This window comes from Lathyrus oleraceus, chromosome 5 (genome assembly GCF_024323335.1).
Source record: "Lathyrus oleraceus cultivar Zhongwan6 chromosome 5, CAAS_Psat_ZW6_1.0, whole genome shotgun sequence".
Classification (NCBI taxonomy): domain Eukaryota; kingdom Viridiplantae; phylum Streptophyta; class Magnoliopsida; order Fabales; family Fabaceae; genus Lathyrus; species Lathyrus oleraceus.
The window spans coordinates 327,222,198-327,238,358 of record NC_066583.1 but is presented as its reverse complement, the minus strand read 5'-3'; positions in this window follow the sequence as shown (position 1 = coordinate 327,238,358).

Genomic DNA, 16,161 nt, shown 5'->3' with positions numbered 1-16,161 from the left:
TTGGGTGAGGCTTTTGATGTCGAACATAAATTGTTTTTAATTCCGCTGTAACAATGTGATTTATATGAGTTGAAGTAAACTTTTAAACTTCAAATTATATGGATGTGACATCCTACTTGATTTAATTGTTTATATTTGATTTATTTATTTGAATCGGGAAGTAGGGTGTTACAATAATAACTAAAGTCAAACGCAAAGCGGTTAAAGATGTAACCAGACCATTAAAGTTTGATGAATTTGACAATCTGATGATGTCATCTAAATGGAATATAACTCAAACCTCATCTCAAGCTCAAGAAAGTGTCTAAAATCATAAAGCATCTGACAAAATATGAAGTGTGAGAAAGCTCTCTCTAACGTGTCTGAGTGAGTAACACTGTAATAGAATATGAGATTTTCCGTAAAGTTATACGGCTATTCACACACGCACTAAAAATAACTTTTCAAACCTATTTTTCTCAAGAAAATTGTTCTAAAAAAATCTTAAAGTCGTGCCAGATGATTTGAGAATTTTTAGAAAAGTTTTAGGAAATTTTTTATTATTGCCAATCGATTTGCACTTTACTCAATCAATTGGTCCAGTTTAATTTTTTTCCCTAAATGATTATGACATATTCTTAATGAGTAGCAAAGACTATGTATCTATCCTATTTTTTTTTCTTTTTTTGTCAACTTCTAGTCTATAAATAGAGGTTATGTCTCATATATTTTCACAATCCAGAAACATGAGCTTTCATTTATCTCTCCTCACTCTCTCTCTCTCCAATTTTTTTTTTACTTTCCGCACTTTAGTTTCTGAATTTTATTTTCCGCTGCTTACTTTCAAGAAATTTCTAAAATGTTTTTAAATTCTGAATTTAATCCTAATTTTTTTTTCAAAATCAAGTTTTTCTGAAACACACAATTCACCCCCTCATCCCTCCTCCTGTGTGTGGAGTCACATGTCCAACAAAAAATTCCCCAAGATGAGTGAAAAATGGTTGTTGGCAGAGCATAACAAATATTTTATAAATTGGTTTGATGAAAGAGTTTCTAAAGATAGTAGTGCATCAGGGACTAATAAATGGATGTCATATAAGACTAATTTTAAAGTAATAACTTGAAGTGCATATGACATTAGTAAATTTTAATTCTATATGAAATCTAAGAATGATCGTAGTGCCATGCAAAATAGTGGGATTATGGATATGGTTGAGTCTATGTATTTCTCTAGTTTCAAAGATGAGAATCATGAAATATCATATAGAGCCTACTCTGGGATGATTGATTAAGTTCAGGAGATTGATTATATTATATTTATATTGCATTTATTTAAGTGCAAGTGGATTGACAATAATATTGATGTACAAATCGGTGAATTAAGATTCACACGGGTTGACATTCACGATACAACTTATATGAACTAATCATTCATCATGGCATCTGTAAGACCCCAAATTTTGACCCTAAGATCCCTCATGGCATCATAGCATTTGCATTGCATAAGCCTCAAGGATCAATAAGCATCTTGCTTCTTTTCCCTATGGGTGGGATCTCTTTGTGAGTGATTCTTGATCACCAATCATGTTTGCATTGTATATCATTTCTTTTCTCATTTGTTTGCTAACCAAATGCACCAAAAATATGTCATTAACCTTTGTTACTTGCAGCTTAAGCAGTCAACAGGTCAAGCATATCAAGTGGATCCTGTGTGCACAAGATAAGTCATTTCCTTGAGATGAGGACCATTTGATCATTCTAAAGAGCTTATATGAGCTAGGGTTTCATTTTGAAGCAAATTTACCAGATGGTAGAGGCCCAAGTTCATCAAGGCATTTTCAGGTCATCTGAGGACCAATACAATCAACTGTACAGTCAATTGAGGGCTATGAGTTGAGGAATGGACTTTCTTCATCCTAATCATGTTCATACAAGGCCTATTCATCATGTCAAACCTCTATCTTGAAGATTTTGAAGTCAAAGCAAAAGTTTCCAAAAATGGAAAGTGACCTATAATTTCAAGTTTCCAAAAATGGCAAGTTTTTGGTCCACATTCAACTTGACTTTCCAACATCAAAGAAGCTTCAAATGAAATTTTGGTGAACATGAAAGTTGAAGATCTTTCTCTCTCATTTCCAAAAAGTCCAAGATCATGATCATCTGATGAATGGTTGAGAAGTTATGATCTAATGATTGCAAAGTGTACATGGAAGTTCAACATGCCATAACTTTTGATCCAAAACTCCAAATTGAACCACTCTTTTTGCAAAATGCTCCTTGTGACCAAGAGATTCCAAATCTACCATTGCCTTGCATGAAAGAGGATCACATGACCACTTGCTCATTCAAGTACATTTTGGAGGGAAAATGCATAATTCAAATTTGGTGAATCACATGAGCCAAATACCAATCCTATCATGTTCATGAGCTGATTTTAAATGATTTTGAACCTTGCATGGCACTGTTCACGTGCTCATTTGCCATGCATAGGTGTATTTACCAATTTTGCCATGGACCTCATATTTCCTTAATTTTCCATTAACCAAAGCTTAATCTCATTTTCTAGCATGATTAGTGGATGATATAAAAGCCAAATGCTAATCACAAATGAAGGGGATAACAGAATTTAGATCTAGAATTGCATTTCCCTCCAAAAACTCTCTCACTTCAAACTTGAAATTTCTTCACATAACTCATCAATATTCTTCAATAATCGTGTTTAGCATGTATCATTGATGAAGAATCAAGGCTTGGATTGAAGAATTTGGTGCAGATTCGAGCTCCACAAGTACAAGTTCATGAAGATGGTTTTCTGAAATTAAGCAAGATCCAAGTCATTTCAAGTGTTAATCTGTGCATCAAACTTCATATCAAGGATGGAGGAGAATATCTGGAAGTGCTGGAGCCTTGAACGCGAGGATTTGAACACTGTCATCTCAAACCAGGTGAAATTCGAATCTCCTTATTTGCCTTTCCATGTACATGATCTTGTAGAGCTTGATTCACTGATGATGCTGATATAAATAGTTTTGAATTTGGCTGAATAATGAATGAGATATGCTGAATTCAAGTTTGTATGCTCAAAATGTTTCTCTTCGATCCGCTCTTGTTAGGAAGAATTAATGTGAATTGAACATGGATTTGGACTGTGCATTGTGTGAGCTTTCGATTGGTACCATTTTTGTCCGTTTCTGGAAAAAAATTGTGAACCTCCGCCGTGAGCCAGCCGGAGAAGACGATCGGAATCACTATTCCGGCCGTCTGGTTCAAATGCCTAGGGTTTCACTGTAGCGCGCTTATAACCTCGTTGTCCTCGGTTCAAGCCTTGCCTTGCGCTTGTTTCTCCATTTATTTTCCATTCCAAGCGATGCGTTTCAATTAAAACGCGCTTGCAACCTTAGGAACCTCAGTTCGATCCTGCACTTTGCATGTTTGTTTAATTTCATTTCTGAGTGCGCTTTTGATCGGCCAAACCTGAGTTCGATTCCCATGCTTGCACTTTCTGATTTATTTGCTTAAGCGCTTTGCCCTGCCTCACCTGTGTTCGAATCCATGCTTGTGGCATTACGCTGTTCTCATTTTCAAATAACATTTTCCATGATTTTCATATTATTTCCATTTATTTCATGCAATTCCAAAAATCATAAAAAATAGCATACATATTCAATTTAATCCAATTTTTTTTCACATGTTCATTTTAATGTCTAGTTTTTTTTAGCATTTATTTCCTGATTTTTGTATTGCTGGATTTTTAAATGTGCTTGATTGTTTGAACATGATACCATAATGATCTGTTGTGCTAATTGATTTGTGAAATGCTCATGGTTTATCCAATTGCCTTGAAATTTGACATGCTTATTCATAACATGTGACATGATCTTTTGGCTTTTGTTTGGCATTTTTATCATTTTCTACCACTGTTTTAGACACATGAACATATGGTGTGACAATTTGTGTCACATATTGGATGTTGCTTTTGCATTTTTCATTTACATATCATATGAGCTCTTCTGGACTTAATTTTTAGTATGATGCTTGTCCATAACATGTTTAGTGCATATAAAAAATTTCATGATCATTGGATACATTTCTGTTTTAATATGGATTTTCTATCTTTGATGTCCAATTTTGATCACCTTGCTTGCCTTTGTGTTACATTGATCATGTGATGGCTTTGCCTTATGATTTAGCTTTGGTCCTTTTGAGGCATTCTTCTTATTTGATTCAATATGCTTCATGTGAAATATTGACTTCTGTTTCGGTCATTTGACTTGCCTTTGACCCTAGTCTTTGTACTAGTGGTTTGTACTCACCAATTGTTTTTGTGTTTCAGGTATTTAGCACTAATGATTGGTGTGGCCTCATTACTTGAGATGCCATTTGCTTTGATTACTAACTATTGTTGTGTTGTAGGTCCATTGATGTGATGAACTCACTTGAGTGCTTGCATTTGTGACTTGCATTGTGTAACACTGTTGCATGTTCCATTGTGTTGTCTGTTGATTTGTCTGAATACAATATTGACTGTTTGGCTTTTGTACAGGTACATTAGTCGCTTTTAGCTCTTACTTGAGCTTTGCTTTGGTTTGTGGTTGGTATACCACCTAGGTAACCACTCTCTAACTCCATGTAGTCTGGAAGTCCTGTCGCCTTTTTGGCAGGCGTTTGGCCGAAGGCCTCCTTAAGAGGCAATGATTGTGATTGTTTACATTTGTGCTAAAGACCTCCAAGTGAGGCATGTTACTTGATAAGTCCTCCTAAGTGAAGAGAAAATTGACAGATAGAAGGGATTAGCAATCAATCCCCTGTTAATCAGTGAGTCGTTCATTATGCTCGCACTACGAGCTGATGCTCTTGAACATAACCCAAAATCTTTGTATAGAGTCAGTCAAGTGGAATAGGGTCCCTCATTCTGGATCCCCTAACTTTCTTTTGTCATAAGCTCACCCAGGCCAGGGTTAAGAGCATGAGGTCTAATCCTCATTTCCTTTCATCAGCTTCACCCTAACTCTCAATGTTAGTGGTTAAGAGCTCCAGGACACCCCTACAGTTTTGGCTTGTTTGTCGAGGTTGATATGACCCCTCTTGACTAAAGCCTAACCATTTGTCTGAGCCTCTTGTTTGTATATAGAGTGTGATGTTTGATTGCTTGTTTGCTTATTTGCATCTTTCATGTGTTTGCTTTTCATGCATCCTTGTTGCTAAGAGTCAGATGTAAGTCCAGCTATTGGCACTCTGTTTCCTATTTGTTTTGAAGAGTTAGATGTAAGTCCAGCTATTGACATTTTGTTTCCTCTGTGTTGTTCAGGAGTTAGGTATAAGTCCAGCTATTGGCATCCTGTTTCCTATTCTTCGTTCAGGAGTTGGAAGTAAGTCCATCTATTGGCATTCTATTTCCATTTTTGTTGTGCAGGAGTTGGATGTAAGTCCATCTATTGGCATTCCGTTTCCTCTTTATAGCTTTTGCTTGTGCTTGTTGCCTATTCCAAAGGATGGTACTTACTTGGATCATCTACATATGATCTCAAGAAAGGAACTCCTAATGAAGTTTTGTTCTTCACCCTCCCACCTTTTCATGCTTAACCTTGATCCATGCTTTCATCCTTAACCCAAACCAGAAAACTATTGTGCAAACATTTGACTTGTTTTCAAAACTAGAAACCTAGGCCTTATGCCTTTGATTTTCAAACTTTCTTTTCATAATACTCATTTTGAATTGAACTTTAAATCATACTTTGACCATCTTTGTGAATACATCTAATTGGTTAATTCAACCCACTCAATTGCTTTTGTGGCCCGTGTCCACTCCTTAATCAAATTTTCATGCATTAGCCATAGATATGAATTATCTTAGTGGTTGATGTAAATCTCACCGCATCCTTAGTGATCGAATTGTAAGCCTTCCATACCTATAACAGGGTTAACCCCTCACTAGTATGTCAAAGTTGTTCTCACATGGTGGATTGTTGGTTCAGGTCGAGTTTTCTCCCTTTGATAACGAAAGACCTTAAGGCTTTTGTTTAAAATCAATACACTCACTGTTTCAAAATTTGTTACCCGAACTACGGGGTTTTGATCCTTATCTTTCATGAGAGGGTACGTAGGCAATGGTCATCCATCCAAACACAAAAATAACTAACTTGCACATTCTTTTCTCATCTCTTCAATCATGTTTGCACAATAAATATTTCATAAACAATACCTTTTGCAACAAGTTGTGAAAAGGGTTCCCTAGGAGTACCTAGGATGTTGTGGATGCCTAACACCTTCCCATGACATAATTACCCCCTTACCCAGATCTCTGTTTCTTTTATTAGTTTTCTCTTGCAAAACTTCTTAGGCTTTTGTTCGCTTTCTAGCCATTCCTTTGGATAAATAGAAGTGCGGTGGCGACTCTACCTTGTATGATTTACCTTGGATCTAATTAATATTTCCAATGGTGACGATTACACCGCTACAGAAAAGTGGCGACTCTGCTGGGGAACTCCTTTCCTAGTGGGTTTGCCAACTTTTCACAATTGTTGTAATATATTGTTTATGACATATTTTTGTGCAATTTGGGATTACTGTATTGTTTGTAATGATTGATTTGCTTGATATATCAATTGCTTGCATGCTTTGGTGATCTCTGTGAGATGAGTTCTATACCCGAACTTGAGTGCACCTTAAGATAGGAGAATGTCATAGTCTCGTCGACTTGTGTGGAGTTATTCCTTAGCAAGTTGACTTGCGAGTCCATTCACTTGGTGGAGGTCATGTTGGGATCAATAATGTCACACAAGTCATTTGTGGTTAGATATTACTCTTTCCAATGTGTGCCTTATAAGCCAAGGACCTTAGTTTACCAAACCCATCTTGGCCTATTTTTAGGACGTAGTGCGGAGGTCGTTCAGATGTAATGTCTGATGCGATTGTTACACGATACTACACTCATAAGAGTCTCTCTTGAGAATATTTTTGGAATACGAGTATTCGTTCCTCCGATAATATTCGAAAGATGGGATGATGACTATGGGAACCTCTGGTAGAACATGCTTGGAAGGTTTGAACCCTAGTACACTCCCTTTGGGTGGTTCTTAACCGAGACTCCATGCTCGTGACTCGCAACAAGCCCGTGATTCATGGTTGATCCGTTCACACATCCTTAATATCAATGGAACTTGGGTGTCGATAAGGTGAAAACCATAATCCACCAAAATGGATGATTGATATTAAGGATAATATGAGCCATACCATGACCTTTGTCTGGTGTGCTTTGCTTGATCCTTGAGTGTGATTGTTGCATTCATGCATTCATACATTCATCTGCATCCATATCATCAGAAAAAAGAAAATTTTCAAGGAACTTAAGGGGTTTATTTGCAAAATTTTCAGATATGGAAAGAAAAGAAAGGCATACAAAGAAGTACAGCTTCAGACAACCCGATCTGAAAGAGTTAAGGAATCTGACATCCTATGTACTAGATCCCTTGGGTTTCAAAGCTCGTTTTGGGAAGCTTCTGCCTCTTCTGACTACTCAGGTTGATGGGTACTTTGGTGCAGTTCTATGATCCTCTGTATCACTACTTCACTTTTCCAGACTTTCAGCTGTTGCCTACCCTTGAGGAGTATGCTCATCTTGTGGGTATACCTATTCTGGATCAGTTGTCGTTCAGTGGCTTAGAGAGTACTCCTACTTCTCAAGAGATAGCTGACTTGTTGCACATAGATGAATCCTTGGTTAAAGCTCATATGACTACCAAAGGTGGAATTCAAGGTCTCCCTTCTGAGTTCCTCATCGCTCAAGCTACCGTTTATGGGAAGGCCATGAGTGAGGATGCCTTTGAAGCCATATTTGTGCTGCTCATCTATGGATTGGTATTGTTCCCCAACATCGACAAATTTGTGGATGTGAACGCTATTAGGATCTTCTCTGCTCTTAATCCTGTTCCGACTCTATTGGGTGATACCTATTTCTCTTTGCATTTGAGGAACGCAAAGGGTGGTGGCGCTATTGTGTGATGTTTGCCTCTGTTGTATAAGTGGTTTATTTCTCACTTACCTCAGACGGTCGCCTTCAAGGAGAACAAGGGATGTCTACGGTGGTCTACGAGACTCATGTCTCTCACTAATGATGATATCGCTTGGTACAATCGTGTATATGACACTGTGTAGATCATTGATTCTCTTGGTGAATTCTCCAATGTGCCTCTTCTTGGTACATGTGGTGGGATTAGCTACAACCCTATCTTAGCACGTCGTCAGCTTGGGTTCCCCCTAAAGGATAAACCTAATAACATTCTGTTAGAGGGTGTGTTCTTTCAGGAGGGTAAAGATCCCCAAGGCTTGAAGGGCAGGATGGTTCGCGCTTGGCGCAAGATCCACAAGAAAGGCAGGAATGAGTTGGGTCTGAAGAATTGCATTGCTTTGGAGCCGTATACTGCCTGGGTAAGGAAGAGAGCATCTGAGTATCTCATGCCTTATGATTATCCGAGACCTACACCTTTGATTGTGGCTGGGCCGTCAACCCTCCCTAATCAAGGAGTAGAGGAGTTGAGAGACGAAGACCTTTCACGTGACTGGATCCGTGAAAGAGAAGAGTTGCTTCAGCAAATCAAGGAAAATGATGCTATGATCGAGTTCCTCGAGCATCAGGTCATTGACGATCCTGATGATGCATGGACTTCTCTACTTCCTCAGTCTTCTAAGTTCTGGAAAAGGAGGTATGACAGACTCGCCAAAGACAAGGCGGATATGGAAGCAGCATATGAAAGAGAGGTGAAGAGGCTTCGTGCAGCTTATCTTCCGGTGTCCCGAGCTTCTAGGGGTCCATAGGATGTTTATTTTCCTTTTCTCTTGTAATATGGTTGACAATGTTGTACTTCTTTCTCAGATATATATGATGAGATATTTTCCATATGCAATAACATGCTAAATATTTCAAATTTGCAAATAATACCCTAAAAGTTCCTCTGAAATAAAACAAATCATATGCACAAGCATTGCATGTATCATATGCATAAGCAGGTTTTGTTCCGGTCTCCTGTCCTGTGATCTGACTGTGTGCCCTTCATTTATTTTGAAGACAAGCTGACTCACCGGGACTACACCAGAGCCAACTCTTCGAGACTGATGGATCACCTAGAGCAAGAGAACCGTGAACTCAAGGAGGAAGTTGCCAGACTGAGTGCTTTGATGGAATCTTTCCTGGCAGCCCAGAACCAGCCTTCTCCGGCGCCTTCAACTCCTCCCCAGAGGACAGTCATCTTTGAGATTGTTTCCTCTGCTGTGCCAGCTGCTAGCGCCCATTTTGTGCCAACAGCCATGCCGTCCGGGTTTCCGTGGGGGATGCCTCCCAGCTTTATGCCCGATATTCCTGCTCCAACTTTTGCTTCTTTGCCGGCATCTAGCCCAGTCCTTGCTGTTCCTCCTCCTGTCGTGCATACCGTGCCTAGGGTAGACGACACCATCTATCATTCTGAGCCGTCTGAGGGCCCAGATGTCAATGAGAAGATGGATGCGATGAATGACCAATTTCTTGAACTCCGCAAGGAATTGAAGACCCTTCGAGGAAAGGATTTGTTTGGCAAGTCTGCTGCCGAGCTCTGCTTGGTTCCCAATGTCAAAATACCTGTGAAATTCAAGGTCCCAGACTTCGAAAAATACAAGGGGAACACCTGCCCTCTCAGTCACCTGGTCATGTATGCCAGGAAAATGTAAACTCAAACGGATAATGATCAGCATCTCATTCATTATTTTCAGGACAGTCTGTCCGGTGCTGCACTGAGATGGTATATGAGTTTAGACAGTGCGAACATTCGTTCCTTCAATGATCTTGGCGAAGCCTTCGTCAAGCAGTACAAATATAACATGGATATGGCTCCCGACCGGGATCAGCTCAGAGCCATGTCCCAGAAGGACAAGGAAACGTTCAAGGAGTACGCCCAGAGGTGGCGAGAGTTGGCAACTCAGATTACTCCTCCGCTAGAAGAGAAGGAAATGACCAAGATCTTTCTGAAGACCTTGAGCTCATTCTATTACGAGCGGATGATTGCTAGCGCTCCTTCTGACTTCACTGAGATGGTGAACATGGGGATGCGTCTAGAGGAAGGGGTCCGTGAAGGACGGCTAACCAAAGATGAAGGCTCTTCTGCTAAACATTATGGGGCGTTTACAAAGAAGAAAGATGGAGAGGCACATGCTGTGCAATCCCATGTGAAACCCAGAAGACCCTCTGCAAAGAGGAAGCCTGTGCGTTCAGCCAGCAACCAGCACCAGGTGGCTCATATAGCACCTGTTTTCAGAGATAATTCCCAATATCAGCAGCACAATCAGCTACCATCTCAGCAATATCAACAACAACATCGTCCTCAACAGCAGGCCTACCAGCCTCGCAACAGTAATCAAGCTAGTACGAGTTATTAGACGAAGAAGATCACTTTTGATCCGATTCCGATGTCATATGCAGAACTGTATCCCTCTTTGATAGAGCGGAAATTGATTACTCTCAGAGACCCACCAGCTATACCTGTTAACCCTCAGTGGTGGTATAAGCCTGATCAGCATTGTGTGTATCATTCGGGTGCTCCTGGCCACGACGTGGATAACTGCTTTCAGTTGAAGACTAAGGTTCAAGACCTTATGAGATGTGGTATTCTGAGCTTTGAGGACGTAGGTCCTAATGTTAAAAAGAACCCTTTGCCCGAGCATGGGAAATCTGTTAACATGGTCCAGGGTGGCCCTGGCAAATGCAAGGTCAAATATGTTAGCCATATTCGACAGTCTCTTGTTGAGTTGCACCGCCTGCTGTGTCAGTACAGTCATCTGGAGCATGATCATGATAAATGCCGAATTTGCTCTGTTAACAGATTGGGTTGTCGCCTAGTGCGCAGAGATCTTCAGGAACTGCTGGACGATGGGACCATCGAGATCCTTCAGAACCAGAATGTTGACGAAGACGAGCCAGAAGTCAACGTCATTTCACCGGTGTTTTTGAGTGCCCAAACCTGTTATCATTAAATATGATGGTAGCAAGCAGAAGGTTTCTCCTTCCCTGATTATCAAGCCTGCCGGCCCAGTGCCTTATTCTTCCGACAAGGCCATCTCATTCCGTTACAATGCTGTTGCTGTCGAAAATGGGAAAGATGTGCCTTTGCCTTCATCCTCTGTGGTGAATATTGCTGATGTGAGCGGATTGACCCGTAGCGGTCGCGTGTTTTCAGCGCCGAAGCCTCAGGCTAAGGCTGATTCTGTTGAGCATCCGGTTGGGAATGCAGTGAATTCTCTGAACCCGGCACTTGTTGCTAAACCCTCCTCTGTACAAAAGACTCCTACTTTTGTTGGCCCTAGTGGCAATTTGAATGAAGACTATGATGAGATGCTGAGGCTCATCAAGAAGAGTGAGTAGAGTGTTGTAGACCAGCTTCTACAAACACCATCCAAGATCTTCGTGTTGTCATTACTTCTGAATTCAGAACTGCATAGAGAGACTCTACAGAAAGTCTTGGATGTGGCTTATGTTGATCACGACATCACTATTGAACAGTTTGATAGTATTGTTGCAAACATTACTGCTTGTAACACTTTGAGTTTCTGTGACTCTGATCTCCATGAGGAGGGAAGAGACCACAACCTGGCATTACACATCTCTATGAATTGTAAAGACGACGCCATGTCCAACGTGTTGGTGGACACTGGGTCATCCTTAAATGTATTGTCGAAATCCACTCTCTCGAGATTGTCATATCAAGGGCCTCCCATGAGGCAGAGTGGAGTTGTTGTGAAGGCTTTTGATGGGTCGCGTAAGACTGTGATTGGGGAAGTCGATCTCCCAATCAAGATTGGCCCAAGTGATTTCCAGATCACCTTTAAGGTTATGGATATCCACCCATCATATAGCTGTCTCCTTGGTAGACCATGGATTCACGAGGCTGGCGCCGTGACATCCACCCTACACCAGAAGCTGAAATTCGTGAAGAATAAGAAACTGGTTGTGGTAGGGGGAGAAAAGGCTCTCCTGGTTCGCCACCTGTCTTCCTTCTCATACATAGATGCTGAGGATGAAGTTGGAACGTCTTTCCAAGCTTTATCTATAGTCGAGCCTGTTGAGAAGAGGACTCCTTCATTTGCTTCCTATCGAGATGCAAAACTGGCCCTTGAATATGGTGCAGTTGCTGGTCTAGGAAAGATGATCGAGCTTGAAGACAACAAGTCCCGGGATGGCATTGGCTTTTCTTCTGGGGTCTTCAATGAAAAAGGGTTGTTCAAGAGCGGAGGTTTTATCCACGCCGATCAGAGCGAGGAAGCTGCTGCTATTCTGGAAGAAGATGTAGAGGATTCTGACAATTTTGTCATCCCTGGAGGGATCTGCAACAATTGGGTCGCTGTAGATGTTCCTACAGTCATTCATAAGTCAGAGTAATGATTCACTTTGTTTAAAAACCCTTCTCCCATGCCAAAAGGAGAAGTGATGACATTGTTGGCAACATTTATACAATGATATTTCATTCAAATAAATTCAGGTTAAACATTTGTTTTTCCAATTTCGCTTTTTGCATGAAAATGGCGATCACAAAAAACCCTGAAAAACATGAATAAAAGCAATCTTTTCATCTGCATAATGATTGCCTTGTGTGATTTCTAAAAAGCTTTTATATCCAAAATCATTATGCAGGTTGATTCTAAAACCCATTGAACATAATGATCCAACGCCATCTCCCAATTTTGAATTCCCTGTATTCAAGGCAGAGGAAGATGATGTTGAAGGGATTCCTGACGAGATTACCCGTCTCCTTGAGCATGAAAAGAAGATCATTCAGCTGCATCTTGAGAGTCAGCAAAACAGTCAAACTGGGGCATTACAAATGTAATAAAAAAAAAAGAAAAAGAAAGGGGGTGAAAAATAAAATCAAAATCAAAATCAAAATCAAATCAAAATAAGAAAAAAAAGAAAGAAAGAAATAAAAGAAAGAATAGCACCCTCAAATCCCGAGTTGACTGATGCTGAATGGATTCAGAGTCGTTACGACCAACTGAATCTGATCGAAGAGAAGAGATTGACTGCCATGTGCCATGGTCAGTTATATCAACAGAGAATGAAGAAAACATTCGATAAGAAGGTCAAGCCTTGTGTGTTCCGAGAAGGTGACCTTGTGCTCAAGAAAGTCTTGTCTTTCGCGCCCGATTCCAGGGGCAAGTGGACTCCAAACTATGAAGGTCCATATGTTGTCAAGAGAGCCTTTTCAGGCGGTGCTTTGATGCTTACAACAATGGATGGGGAGGATTTCACTCGTCCTGTGAATTCAGATGCAGTCAAGAAATACTTCGCCTAAAATAAAAACAGAATAGCTCGCTAAGTTGAAAACCCGAAAGGGCGGCTTAGGCAAAAATGAGCGTCTCGGTGGATTGAAAACCCGAAAGGGCGATCCAGGCAAAAATTAGAGACATAAAAAAATATATATTTGCATTCCGCTAGATTGAGTACCTCACCCTGGGGCAATCTAGGCAAAAATTAGGGATTTGGCAAGTAACTGCATCCTGATAAGACTGTGTTCTACATTTGTCATTCGCCAGAAACTCTCGATTCGTCGTCAACTGAAGCTTCGAATACATCGAATTCGGAATTGGTGGAGAAATGGTCATTATGTTCAATGTAGCCCCTTTCCAATATATATCACCAATTTCAAACTTGTACAGATCTATGAGGTCTTGCCATTTGCAGACTACCATTCCATCAAATAAATTCGAGCTTTTATCCAATTATTTGCACTCTTATTTTATTCTATTCAACAAATGTTTTGCATGTTTTAATTGATAAAATATCTTTGTTTTCAAAATAAACAAATCTTTCACAAATGTTTCTTAAACAAAGTGAACATTCACGATGATCAAAGATACTTAGGAGATCCGCAGTGCTCTCCCAGGGGTGGTATGATTCCCAACAGGGTAAGACATTTGTTCGTATCTCGGGCATAACTATATCTTTTTCCTGTAGAACCTTTTATGGTTTCTCCCCAGCGAGGTCACTCAGTGGAGTGTTGGTTGAAGTTATTCACCTTCATTTCTCCGGCATCGCAGCTTCCTGTTCTCCTTGCCAGGTGTGATTTTCCTTGGTGGATTTGGTATTTGGTGGTGGATACCCAGATTTCGTTCGCTCCCTCGGGTAAATCCCCAGTGGAATGTTGTTTGAACACTTTTGTGGTTCATCCCCAGTAGAGTGTTGTTCGAACACTTTTGTGGGTCAGTTCCCAAGCAGAGTGTTTGTTGAAGACTTCAACATTCCTCTCTCCAGCATTGCAGCATTCTGTTCTCCTCGTCAGGTGTGCTTTTCTTTGGAAGATTCAGTATTTGGTGGATTGACATCCCAATACTCCGTCATTTCCTCGGATAGATCCCCCAGCGGAGTTGTTGGCATGATGAGCTTTATTTTTGTTGATCTATCCCCATCAGAGATCTGGTTGCTTCCTGGTATCTCTGATCCCCAACGTGAGTTGTTGTTGAGGCGGTTTCTGCCTGTGCATTGAACTTTTTTCTCCGGTTGTGACTGATGATCCCTCCGGAACCTCTTGTGTCCTTCCTCCCCTGCAGGATGTTGTTGTCCCCTGATATCCCAGTCTCCGGCAGATTTCTTTTTCTCTCTGGTGATTTTGGCTTCCTTCTCGAAGGGTAGTACCGGGTGGTCGATTCCTGGACCTATGTGTGTTAGACATGTCTGTTTGTCAGCATTCATCATACATAAATCATGCATATACGCATAATCATAACATTCAGATATTCATGTTGCATCTTTGCCATATATCTTTTGATTGTTGTCTCCTGCTAATTGGTGATACAGATCTCCCCCAGTAGATCTCCCCAAGCAGATGTCGGTGTGTCTGATCTCTCCATATAGAGTCATCCCCTTAAGCAGAAAGTGTTTACCCTTTCCTTCTGCACTCCCCACTGAGTTCTATCCTCGTGGATGACGGTTGTTTCCGTTTCCTCCCAAGACATACATTGGGATGGGTTTCCCTAATGAGTTATTTCCTCATTAGGATGAGTCTTGATTCAGTTTGCCTTTTTTTTATCGATCCTAACTTGGCTCCCCTGTGGTTGTCGCTTGTGCTTCCCTGTGGTATAAATGAATAGTTGCTCACTAACCGGCACTCATTCATCTTATCCTCAACGGAATTTGTGGCCTTCTACCTACTAACCGGTAGTTATAAGTCCTATCTTTGTGGTTTACTACCCCGTAACCGGTAGTTATAAATCCTATCTTTCATCCCCTAGAAGAGGTAACCTTTGTGGTTCATTCTGGTTGATGGCGGATTCTGTGGTCTTCTACCTACTAACCGGTAGTTATAAATCCTACAATCTTTTGTCTCCCCATCGGAGTTTGTGTTTCCTCGTGGTATAGATGAATAATTGCTCAGTAGCCGGCAATCATTCACCTTATTCCCAGTGGAGTCTGTGGTCTTCTACCTACTAACCGGTAGTTGTAAATCCTATTTTCTCACTCTGTTCCTCAGCATATTTTTGTGGTCTTCTACCTACTAACCGGTAGATGTAAACCCTATTTTTCTCCCCTTTGCGGAGTTAACCCTTGTGCTCATCCTAGTCGATGACGGTTACTTTTCCGTGGTTTTCTACCTACTAACCGGTAGATGTAATCCCCTCTTTGCGGTTATCATTATCCAATATTCGGTCTTGATATTCCCTTTGCCTTGTGGATAACTGCTCTGAGTAAGCAATTATATCCTCAGCGGGTCCTCTTTCATTCACCGTTTCCCGGTAATGTTTGTTGTCCCCTTTTGATTGGTCATCATTACATACCTAGTTTGGTATCCCGATGCCTTTCTTTTCGGTTGATCTATCCTTTAACAACCTACAACCCGGTTATGGATAATCTTCCATGCGAGTGTATTATCTACGTTTTGACGGCTATAGATAATACATCTCATGCACTCTTCGGTCGAAACCTTTCGTGTTTCCCAGTCGAGTAAGATTCGTTGTCCCTTTGCGGAATCGAATATTCATTCTACCCCATTTGTGTGGATAATTGCCTTGTTTGCGCAATTTATCCCTAGTGAGTCATCTTTCGTCTACCCTTTTGTCGCTGGTAACGATTGTTTCTCTTTTCTGTCGATTTATCCTTTAACAACCTACAACCCGGTTATGGATAATCTTCCTTGCGAGTATATTATCTATGTTTTGACGGCTATAGAT